At 47.0% G+C, this 12,101-nt stretch overlaps 1 long non-coding RNA gene across 1 annotated transcript in view; it reads right to left on the bottom strand.

Moving 5' to 3' along the window:
* The window catches only part of LOC128894488 (uncharacterized), a 50,125-nt gene that overhangs the window by 26,306 nt on the left and 11,718 nt on the right, over positions 1 to 12,101 (bottom strand). The window lies entirely within an intron of this gene.

The following is a 12,101-nucleotide window of genomic DNA, read 5'->3' as shown; positions in this document are numbered from 1 at the left end:
AGTTACGAAAGTAAGCGGCTTTAGAAAGTATAGAAGGCTCTCGAGGTGAACGGCGCTCTAACGGCGGGGATTCTTGCACGGCAATTACAAAGTGGCTTTGCAACAACGATCGAGACCGACCACTACTCGCTCGCCGACTACGTAAGACCAGGCCTGCTGTTCCGACGTAGCAGGTGCACCTTCGTTCGATTTACGACATTCGTCGGGCTCGACTACTAAAAAGGGAACACACCGTACCGATTGCGACGAGCCGCGATGGTCTTTGGTAACATTCGACGGACACTCGAAAACGCGAAAATGCTACTATGGTCACTTTCGAAATAGTGCTAATCGAAACGACAAGAAATAACGTCCTCTTGAACCCTCTTCTTCTTTTCCTCCTCCTCCTCCTCCTCCTCCTGCTCCTCTATATTTCGAATCAACGCGATTTATTTCGGGAATGAAATTTTCCGGTCGACGGGACGCACACAGTAATTTACGCTTCGAACGAGCGGAAAAGTAATTTACGTATGGACGCACGGCTGCGCGGCCCTGTACGCGCAACTGACAATGAGAAAAGAGAGAACAACGATCGAGGCGGGTGACGATGCTCGAAGAACGGTCAGTACTCGCGCAGTGTTCTCCGTGATCCCAGAGCTTTTTAACATGGTACATTTACAGCTGGGGGAACACGGTTTTCACTGCTGAGCCCGTGGTATTGCATACACGATAACGAATTATTGCATGTAGTTTTCCGCGTACGCAAGGCTATCTTTCGATGCGTGCTTTCGTTCTAAAGACCCCAAAGAAAGAAAGGAACAAAAATATCGTGGATTCTTCTGGAAAGCTGGGCCGTGTTCGATCGACGTCAAACGATGTGCCACGGGGCCGATAGGAGAGAGAAAAAGACTGACTGTCGTTGCACAGAGCCAAGCCAGTTTCTCACCCCCACTGACCTAGCGACCGAGAAAAAGATCGAGGCGTCGTTGTACGTTGGTGAAACGGCCGACGAGCCATGGAGCCAACTTAGAGAAAGAAAAAAATTAAATGTTCTTGCTGTATCTTCTGCACTCCCGCCGTTGTTCGTATCCTCCGTCAACTGCCGTAACAAACGTTAGATCACACACTGGCCCAGCGAGAGCGGAGCCACGGTTTGATCACGTGATGATTGGGTTGCGTCACAGTTGCCCCTCTCTCCACTCAACCGACGAACGAACCAACGACGGGACCGCCATCTTTACCCACTGAGAGACCAGAGAAACACGGCCACGAAACATCGCGATGTACGACCAACGTTCTCTTTCTTTTTCATCTTTAACCGCACGAAATAGATAGACAGACCACCTTCGATTCGCGGGATCGACGTTCTTCTAACCGTTCGAATCTTCTCGGTATTCGACGCGTGTCTTTCTATCTACGATTAGTTGCTAAAAAAAGATCCTTGTGTGCCGCGCTGGCACTTATCGCGGCTCACCGTACACGCCGTGAGTCAGGAACGATAGAGCACGCGAGCGCCGAAATCCATTCGAACGATCGTTGCACGTAACTACATTCGTGGTTACGATACAAATATCGATAAATAAAATTCGGAACATATTCGCGATACCGAAGAATGTAATTTAATTTGTCGAGAAAAGCTAACGAAATATGTTCGATAAACTACGATCTGTATGGACTTCCTGCTCGAATGCACCGAAAACGTTCACTCAACATTACCGCGCGATATCTCGATACCGAATCCTACGAGAGACCGATCACTTGTGCAAAGAGAACCTCGTAAAGAAACGAGAGAGAGAGAAAAAAAAAAAAAAGAAAAACGCCCGATGAATGGCACTCCAAGGCGACCGCATGGTTCCACGGTCGACGATACGGAATTCGGTGGTCGTTTCCGGTTGCGTTTGGTGTTCAAGCCCACGCCACGACGACACAGTAAAAATTCGAAAGACTGTTTCGCGAATACACGATCCCGTGGGTCTCTGCGATTTCGACAACGACAAGGCGGCACAGAACGCGGCTGAATCGGAACTGAACGAAATCGAGACTCGGAGGAACGGTCGAGATAGCGTTAACACCGCGATATGGTGTTCGAGAGAGATTCTGGCGAGCGAACTCTCTCCTCGGCTTCGTGAAACTGCCGGTGAGAGAGGAGACTCGAGAGTGTGAAACACGACCGACTCCGAAGGCGAGCAGCGACGAACGAGGATGCGCTCGAGCGCGTAGCCTGTGCCGCACTCTCAGTCCATCCCCACTACTTGCTACGGTCGTACATCCGGTGGTAACAGTGGCGCGCATTCGCGAGGACTTCTGCTCGCTGATTGGTGCACACCCGTTGCTACTTGGCCCCCGATTGGCCGATTCCACACAACGAATTCCCGCGACGTTCACTATCCGCGGGACACGCACAGGCGCGCGCGCGACCACATGCACACAGCACATGCACACGTGTCTCGATCTCACACGCAAACGATGCTCGCGCGAGGACACCGCGTACACACGTTTCCCTACGAGCGTATGTATACGCGCACATACGAACGCACACACGTGCATGTATGGCCGGGGTACTCGCGAGTGCTTTTCTGCGCGCGCTGTACATGCCATCGCGACGTATTTTGCGTGTATGTGCCTATGTGTCGGAAGATTCCACACTCCCGCGCCTTGGTACGGTCGTATGACGGTCGAACAGGAACTGGTCGCAACCCGCGCGGAAACGCGCTACTTATGCTGCCGGTGGGAAGAAAACCGACGAATCAAGGCAGCCTTTATACCCGCCGCCTTTAGATTCGATGCTCTATGGGTCCAAGGGCCATCGTGTGGTAGTGTATATATACACGGTTCTCGTGTGCGAACACGAGGTATGGATGCCAGCCAACCGCCCCTCTGCTGCTATGCGCAAAACTATGATAAATATAACCTATGTATGGTGATTCTTATAAAGCGAGCAATGCAATTATTAGGCGACGTTTTGGAATTCACGTCGAGAAACTGCATGATTCGGATAGTATTTTTCTTTAATTGGAACATTGTTACCGACATAGACAAGAAAGAAGTGCGAGGCAAGTCGTATTTCATTGTTTAATTTTAAAGCGAAACACAGGTTAAAATAAAGTAGACCATTTTTTCAAGGTTGCAACGCTTGGTTCGACTGTTTCTATAATTTCAGCTTTTAAAGTGCTTCAACCTGTATAAATAATCTTGTATGTCGCTTTAATCATCCTGTACAAGTTCCGCATTGGTTTATCCGTTTCGTAAGTGTCTAGTCGATAAAGAACCGCAGCAAAAGTAATCGGGCTACCACTGCAACTACTACTTCCGTTGAGTTTGCCGTCGAACCTTTGACCCATTTTTCTATCGATTCCTCCAAGTTTCGCATATAGGGCGCCGCGGTGGCCTCCGGCTATCAAAATTCACTATACTTCGGATATTCAAGCTTCCGCGGTGACCTGGTATCGAAACAATGAATACGATTCACCGTCGCGTCGCATTATACTTTCGTTCCCCCTCCGTTTCTCTCGAAATTTCTGGCGAAGCTCCATCGTATTGTAGATCAAATTTAATTAATTATCGACGTTACGTAACGAACCACGTTCTCCGAAATCGTTGGAAACGATTCGCGACGCGGGGACTCGTTTCTTCGTAGTTCGAGACTCGAGATTCCAAGAACCGCGACAAACGTAAATACGATATAAACTTACCATTGTCACGAAGGGTAGACATTGTACGAGAATACGCGAAATGTTGACCATGTTCGAAGAAGAGCAGATCGACGTTACGGGCGATCGAACGAGAACGAAAGATGGAGAAAAAACGCAGGAACCGAAACGATCGACTCGATCCAAGCATTAAACGCAAAAGAACGGTGCTGCGCGTATAGCGGTTAGTCGATTAACGAAGCTCGCGTACAAGGAGGGTAAAGGGGAAAGGGGAAAGGGTCGGCACGGTAGAACATTGGGACCCGACTCGGTCGTCCTATTTCCACGCTCGGGAACGTTCGCGCGGAGAGCCGATCGCGCACGAAGCAATGGAGATATAAGTAGGTCGTTTGGAGCCGCACGTGTCGTCCTTGACTCACATAGCGTGGCGCGCAGGCGCTCGCCGTTGCCGCATTGCTGGTCGCTAGGGCTCTTTCTTTGTTCCCTCTTCTCGTGTGTATGCGACATATCGCGTATGCTCGCTCGCGCGCGCCAGCGCGCACGCACACCGTGCATCAACGAACACGGACAAATAGCAAACGAGAGCACAAAAATCTCGTGATTCGGATGACTTTTTTTCTTTCGACGACCAATGTTTTACGTACACAGAAATATCGAACTTTCTATTCATCTTACGCAACAACTCCGGTATATCGCACGAAATATTTGGAAGCCGAGAAACCACGGGACGACCGTGGTTTCTCGTAACGAAGCTGCGTGCCGGCACGATTTTCTTCTGCTATCCAAAGAAAGGGTTAAGGTCCCCCGACAATCTCGCTCTTTCGTCGCGTACACGCACCGAAGGATTTCGTTTTGAAACGGCCGCGATACCGGGGAGATCGAGAATACGGGGAAGCACGTTGTGCAACTCCCAAGGAGAGTGAGCGACACGCGTGTCGTGCGTTTCTGCGTGCCCGTGGACGCATATGCGCACGCTCGATGATAATCGACAGAAAGAGAAAGGTCAACGGGGAACGAAGCATCGCTTCCTCTTCCTTGTCACGATTACGCGTAGGTAAGCGGGTATTCGAAATTGCGGAGAGTGACGCAACGCGCAGCTGTACGTACGAATATCTCGTGTACGGACGGAACGACGTATGCATGTACGCGCGTTCGCGTACGCATGGGGTGTGTCAAAATGCTCGGTTAAGATTGGAAAAATTGAACGAATCGTGAGCGCGGAACAAAATCGTACCGTAAGCAGGCTTGGTTTACGGGTAAACCTCGATCGAAAATGCACGCGGACAGACGGGACACGCTTCTCGTCACGGAGACAGCACATCGTGTTTCGGAACACCTTGTATATTTACGTGCGCGTAGTCGGATAAAGCGCGGAATATGCCGGCGGAAGCACGGTGCTGCACGACACCGTGTCGTGGTTTTTCTGCAACGAAGCGTTCGCTTATTCGTCTGCTCGATCGACCGTTCGAATCGTTACGAACTCGATTTTTACGACGCGAACAATACCGTTTCGCGAAACAGTCTTTCGACGAATAGTTTCAGCAATTTGCACGCTGTAAATTTTCTCGCGACAAAAGCAACAAATTCAATAATATTGCAAACCCATCGATATTCGGCTGTTCGCTTTTTGCTTGTTCCGCGATGCGAACTCTAACATTTATTAAGCGAATAATTGAAGCGAGTAACGAAAAATTGTTCGGTTGTTCTTTACTCGAAATTTTTCTTTCGATCAAAATCGTTCCAACCCAGGAGCAAAGGCATTCGAGGACAGCGTATCGTACGTGCATTATTAACGCGTATCTTTACACGGGATGCGGGGTCACGTTGGTGTTCCGTGTGTGTTTCTTCTGCGAAATTGAATAACCGTGCAGCGATTATAGCGAATTCTACCGCATTCTGCGGCAGATAGTCTCGACCGTCGGGAGGTCTGGCAGTCTTCGCTGCGAATCGTTGTATACATACTCAAGGACAGTCGCGCTACATGCGAAGACCTCTACGAAAGTAGAGTCGGCGGTCCGCGCGTTGGCTTTGGCATCGTGAGTATTGATCGCAACGGGAACTCAAAGGGGAGGCCACCGCATTAGGCTATTCGAACCCCAATTGGATCGACCTAGCTCCTACCAGCCAACGGAAGGGGGGTCTCTGCTCGTGAGCGGCCTATTTCTTACCGTATCTCCCGTGTATCGTACTTTGTCAACGAAATGCTCAGTTTTCAAACGTGCTCGAGAGCCTTTTGCTACTCGAGGATTTGCTATTCGCGCTCATGCTGCTAATCTCAAAAATGTTGAACCTACTCTGAACCAAGCTAACAACGCATCAACGCGATAATCGCTTTACTGGCAATTTTTCCTTTACTGGCAAAACGCGAGTTACTTAATTACTTAGTTTCCTTACTTGGACGCGTTTCTGGCGTTCGCGTCTAGCGACGGGATGCACCGCATAGGAATATGCCTAATAAATTAAGAATTTCGAGGCGGCCATTGCTGCCAGTGTGTTACGAGCAAAGACCTTGAGCGACTTAATTCCCTTCGACGAGGAAACAGACAGCGGTGTATATAACGTCGTTTGAAATTCTCTGGCGAAAAGAACCATCTTACGTAATTTCTGGCGGGATTTTCGCCTTCGATTTGGACGGTGACTGGCAAACGAGACGTATCGATTCGATGCGTGCTATAAATCTCGCGATTCCGCTGAATTAACGTTGCGTGCGAGGTCGTTGCGTAACGCCGTTCTTCGGCAACAATGCATCGTCTCCGTAATGAAATAACGATGTTGCGAGGTAAATGCGATGAGAACGAAAAATTAGAGATTATCACTATCCGACGAATGTGTACGTGCTATTGCGTACACGCGAGGTACGTAACGAACGTTACGAGCGACGGTTTTTATTTTCCCGACGCGTTAGGAAGAAATGCATTTTAACGAGCGGAGATGTTGAGACAATTTTTGTTTTTTTTTTTTTTCTTTTTCAACGTAAGATTCGAAATAACGTTGTTCGATAAAGCGGAGATAAGAAACCGATTATCCGTTCGTTATTAGTTGGTATGATACGTAAATCCAAGCGATGACACTCGGTATTTTTAATAAGCTTATTGCTTGTAAACGCGACAACGACAAGGACACCGACGATCCACCGTTTACGACAGCCAATAAACGTTGTCGAAGTCGGAACTGCGCGTTCTGTCTGGTAGCATCACACCGTCGTGATTTCACGCGCGTATTTTTACGCCGTCCAAGGTGGCTCGAATGCTAACGTTCTTCAGATAAGCACCTTCTTATCTGCGTACGTACTTACGTAAGCAGCGGCTCGCGTAAGCCTTCGCTCCCGTCCCTTTTCCTCTTCCGTCCTCTCTCAACATTCCCAACTCTTTTCTCTCGGTTTCCTTCTCGCGCTTTGTTTCTTCGCTGCCTTCGCACGTTTCGCTCGGTTCGCCTCCGCGTCAGCGTTTTCGCCTCTTTCTAGAATCGTATTTCGCGTTCGAACGTCACCTCCTTTACCGAGATTCCTTTCATTCACCCTCCCATTCGGTCTCTTTTCAACTACGCTTATAATCCTTAAAAATTGAACGTTAATAAACCTTCCCGTTTCCAAGCCTCGGAAAACCGCGAGCGTTATTAGACGGATGAACGTCGTCGGCGCGTCACTTCGACCACCGGACACCGTTATCGGACGTGACATCGATTGACCCGATCTGATTACAATATTCTCGCGCATAAAATCGCGCGTTACGAAATACCGGTCCGCGACCGATGGCTCTGTTAACCTTTATCAAGGTTGGTACGCGTAACGCGTGCACGTTTGATCGTCGTTTCGCGCCTACCGAAGATCTCTATCCGGTCTTAACAGAATATGGAGGGCAAGCAGAGGTTGGAAATTCGTCATCCGCGTATTTATCAGCGAAACGCCGCGAGTTCGAGGAAGCCGGAGTAAATCGACGAATGCACCTTGGGATTCTTGTTACTTGGTTCGTTCCTTTGTTACACAACCGGCTCTCTCGCCAACTCGGCCAACTATCGACCCCACCAACTTTGTTCTCGCTCTGCCCCCCTTGTCTTCCGTCTTCTTTCGTTCTCGCTCTTTCCATCTGTCCCGCTCCCGGCCTCTCCCTTTCTCTCCCGTGCTCCCCTCGGTCTCTTTTATTCCAACCCCATCGCCCTATTCCTTTCCTTTCTCTTTTGACAACCTCCGTCCTTCCACTCTTTTCTGTTGCTTGTCCTTTCTCTCCGAGCCTAGCCCTCCGTGTCACCGACTCGCTGCCACGGTCCAACGTTATCGAAAGGAACTTTTAGCTTAAACGTTCACGCTATTACGTATTACGTCGGTCTCGCGAATCACAGCTGCGACCATGTACGCCGTCAAGGGTCGGGAACGTTCCATGAAATATATTCTAACGTTTCGCTTCGGTAATCGACATTTCAGCCTCTTCGTTCGATCATCGTTTACGAAACAATCGATGGTGGAAGAAGAATGCACGTAGTAACAGGTGTAGCGTTCTAAATGAATTCTCATTACGAGTAGAGAACACGGTTTTGAACGGGTATTAAAATACATGAGTACATGTATACATGAACACGTGTACCGTGTATTAAGGGATTCAGAACGCGAGTATTTTTAATAATAACAACAACAACAACAACAATAATAATATCTAAATACACGAGTACCCGGGTATCGAAATACATGGATATCCAGGTACGCATACATCGAATTACACGAGTACGGTATCCGATTAGTTTTATATACGAACTTTTATTCTGAAATAATGATCCTTGTTAATTTTTGAAAAAATTGAGCAATTAAGCGATAAAAGAAATAAATAAAAAAGATACAAACATGAGACGAGTAAATGTAACGTAATACATATTTTAGTGTAATATGTAAAAGTCTATTTATTAGTTCAAATAAATGTTCGAGTGAATGCGCGTAGCCGTGTATTAAAAATACACGGATTGAAACACGGATCTATTAATTACTCGTAGCCGATCTATCAAATACTCGGGTATTTCGATACGCGCGAAGTAGAGATCTCTAATTACGAGGTAATGTTGATTTTCTTCTAGTCGATCGACTATATTTAGATATTACGATTACAGTTTGCATCCCGCGATGACTTCGAGCAATCAAGGTCGCTCGAGTTCACCGCGAAAGAAGAACTCGAACGCGAACATCCGAAAACGAGTAACGCGAGTATCGCGACGAGAGAGAACACATCCGATCGTTGGCTTGTACAAACGTTCGTTATCGTGGTTAACGTATTTGTTGTACGGTCGGACAGAGCGACGCGAAACACGATATTTTTGTGTCTCGTTGCGCCATTGCTATGATAAGTGGAAGATTCCGAACCAGGGGATGGGGATCCATTTATCTTCGTATTCGAACAACCGGAGCGCAATTTGTAATGGTGTGTAGTAGCACGGAAATGCTCGATGTTACCGAACAACGTTACGATTTGTCCAACGCCGAATGAAATCGCGGTTCGATTAGAACGCGGCACGAACGATCGATGGATGCTATTTTACGAGATAAAGCTTAACAAACTAAATCGCTACATTCTATCGAATTATCCGTCTTTTATATTGCGGAGCAGTGGCAATGCTAGGCTGCCACCTGCTGGATGATCTTATTATACTTATCTTTTTTTTGGTTTCTCACAGTTGTTCTCTACCTTACACGTGCCACGTGCAGTACAAACATTTTATTTCTGTTGCATTATATTAATTATTCAAAGTTATATTTTTATGTTCCTTAGAGACTAGAATTGCAATTAAAGTTTTCTGTTTACTTAATATATATATTCGCGAGTTTTCTATGCTATATATAATAATAATATCTAAATATTTCTAAGGTATATATATAAATGTATATATATATATATATATATATATATATATATATATATATATATATACATTCATTCAAAAAGGTATCCGTGGAGTGTCGGTTATTCAAAAATGTCCCTAACCTCAAAAACGCAAATCCTAAAACATTCCTTTCGCGTCGGTTAACTACGAAAATTGCCGTTGATTTATTATTCGTTACTCGAAACGTATCTTAAACGAGAATTTGTTCCATCTCTGCTCCACGCGTGTTCGGCATCTAACGTCGCCGTCTATTTTCGTTGGTCGAACCGTTCGTTTTCTTCGTTTCGGTTTCGTCGTTTCGGTTTTTCTTCTTTTCGGTTTCGCGAAGTCGCCATCGGTCTTTGCCGAATTTGCTTCGTCTTCTTCGAAACGCGCACCTCTCCCCCGTGTCGTCTGTTTTCTCGTCTTTTTTCTCTCGCGAGCGTCCGACGGACGGTAGGGCCGCGTGGTGGGGGGCCACGTGCTCCCAGTACCTATTTAGTCATGCGAGGGGTAGGACACGTGGTATGTACGCACGTCCGTCCGGATGCATAGGCGTGGAAGCGAGTTTTCTATGCGTACGGCCGGTTTACGCGAGAGCTTATGCACGAGTTAACGCGACCAAGTCTCGCGGATCACTCCGAGGATCTCGAAGCTGAAAGTCGCGTTGCGAGGACCACGACTATTGCACGGGGAAAATCTAACGAGGGATTCGTTGACACGGTAGTGCTCGAACCATTCGAGTACCACGAAATTGTTTTCTTTTCTCTCGGTACGTATTCGAGTATGACAAATTATCTGAAAGCTTGCGAGAGTAAAGGTATCGGCGTCGATGAACCACGGATGCTAATTGGTACGTGTAATTTCCCCTTGACGAAGAATTAAATCAATGACCTTGGAAATATTTTAAAACCCAATACAATGAAAGCGTACTCGTAATATTGTCATAATATTGAGTTTTAAATCGACAAATGACCTGAAAGTCTGTGAGAGAGAAAGTATGGTGAAAAATGATCGAAGAATGCCTTGCCTGGCCACGCCAAGCATTCGACTTTTTCAGGCCGCGGAAATCCAGGAAAATCATCATGGCAGCTTGTTTCGATTTCGCATCTTTTTCTAATTTTCTTGTAGTTTTTTTTAAGAGGATCTTCTATTTTTCAACGATAACTCCTCGAGTCCTCCGCTTTTTCATGTACTTGGCGTAATTTTTTTGTTACTTTTCCGAAGTTTCTTTATTTTCTTTTCTCACGGTACGTGTTCGAGTATCGAAACATTCGACGGGAGTTTCCGACGCGAAGCTCCGTCAACCGTGATGCGTATAAATTATTAAGAATTTACATTTGGAAAGTTAGCGATCGCTCGGCCTTGATTTCATACGGGTTCGGCTATCGAATCTCCTTGGTTTTCACGTGGGAAATTCGAATCGAACGATTCCACGTTTTTCGACGTTCCTTTCAGTTGTGTTTACAAACTAGAAGTCACCCGTGAACTCTTCGTTTCCAACCAAGATAACAACGTTGATATATTCTAGTTCGAAACGTGCTCGCATATTATCAACCCGTACACTCTAGTTACGATGTTGCCGAACGGCTGTTTCGTGGCTCCAGTCTGCACGCGATAGAGATTTTTTAATAGATACGCTCCGCGCGAAATGGATCGTTTCTTGGTCTCGAAAAATGTGTCACCTTTTATCTTATCACCCGGAACACGTGTATAAGAATACAGCGAGCGAACGATTGTATAGGAGTGTGTATGGAAATTCGAGCGTGCGCGATACATTTACGCGTGTGTCAGCTAAGAGAGAACGTTTCGCGGTTATTATCGCTTTCATTGTTTCCTGCTTCGATCGCGCACTTGGGAATCGAGCGAACGAAAGACGCGCGTTTCCTGCGACCGATAACCACGGATGCTAATTGGTACGTGTAATTTCCCCATTGACGAAGAATTAAATTAATTACGGGCCGCCGACGTCCGTGGGTAAGCCGCGAGAACGATGCTTTCAGTTTCGTTTCGTTTCTTTCTAAAAACTGTTTCCTTCGATTAAATCCACGTCGCGTGCACGCTCGTGATCGTAATTAATTCTAGAATTCTTCGCGCCATCGGCTGTATTCAAATTTCATCGGATAATTTCGTATCGATAACGCGAGACATCCGGGCCAGTTAACGATAGCTGCCTTTTACCTTGGGGAAATCAAAAGGAAACAAATTCCCCGTATGTAGAGCCGGCGTCGTAATCGCGTCGCGAAAACGGAGAGACGAAACGAACCGTGCCACGGTGAGAAATGGAACGGCGGAAAGTGTACGAAACGTTGCGTTCGAAAAATAGCGGAGAAACAGATCGCGGGATCGTAACGTTCCATCGTTAATCGGGAGGTTCGTTGTCGGGGCTCGGGCGCGTAGTAGAGTAGCTGGTCGGCCAGCTGCACTTGACTCTCCTATGCAAGATAAATAGGTGCGGCTGGTTCCTATTAATAGCGGTTGGTTCACGTAGGGATTGCAGTGTTTCAGCCTCGGCGGTGCTCGCTAGCGATTCAGCGTTGCGTCAAGAATTACTCCGTCCGTGTCGTAAATTGCATCCAGTTACGTAACGACGCCCGTCGAATCCCAACGATCAGCCAAAATTGCTCGATT

This window comes from Hylaeus anthracinus, unplaced genomic scaffold, assembly GCF_026225885.1.
Source record: "Hylaeus anthracinus isolate JK02 unplaced genomic scaffold, UHH_iyHylAnth1.0_haploid 4, whole genome shotgun sequence".
Lineage (NCBI taxonomy): Eukaryota > Metazoa > Arthropoda > Insecta > Hymenoptera > Colletidae > Hylaeus > Hylaeus anthracinus.
The sequence above is the reverse complement of the archived record's forward strand: the minus strand, read 5'-3'. Positions and strand labels throughout refer to the sequence as shown.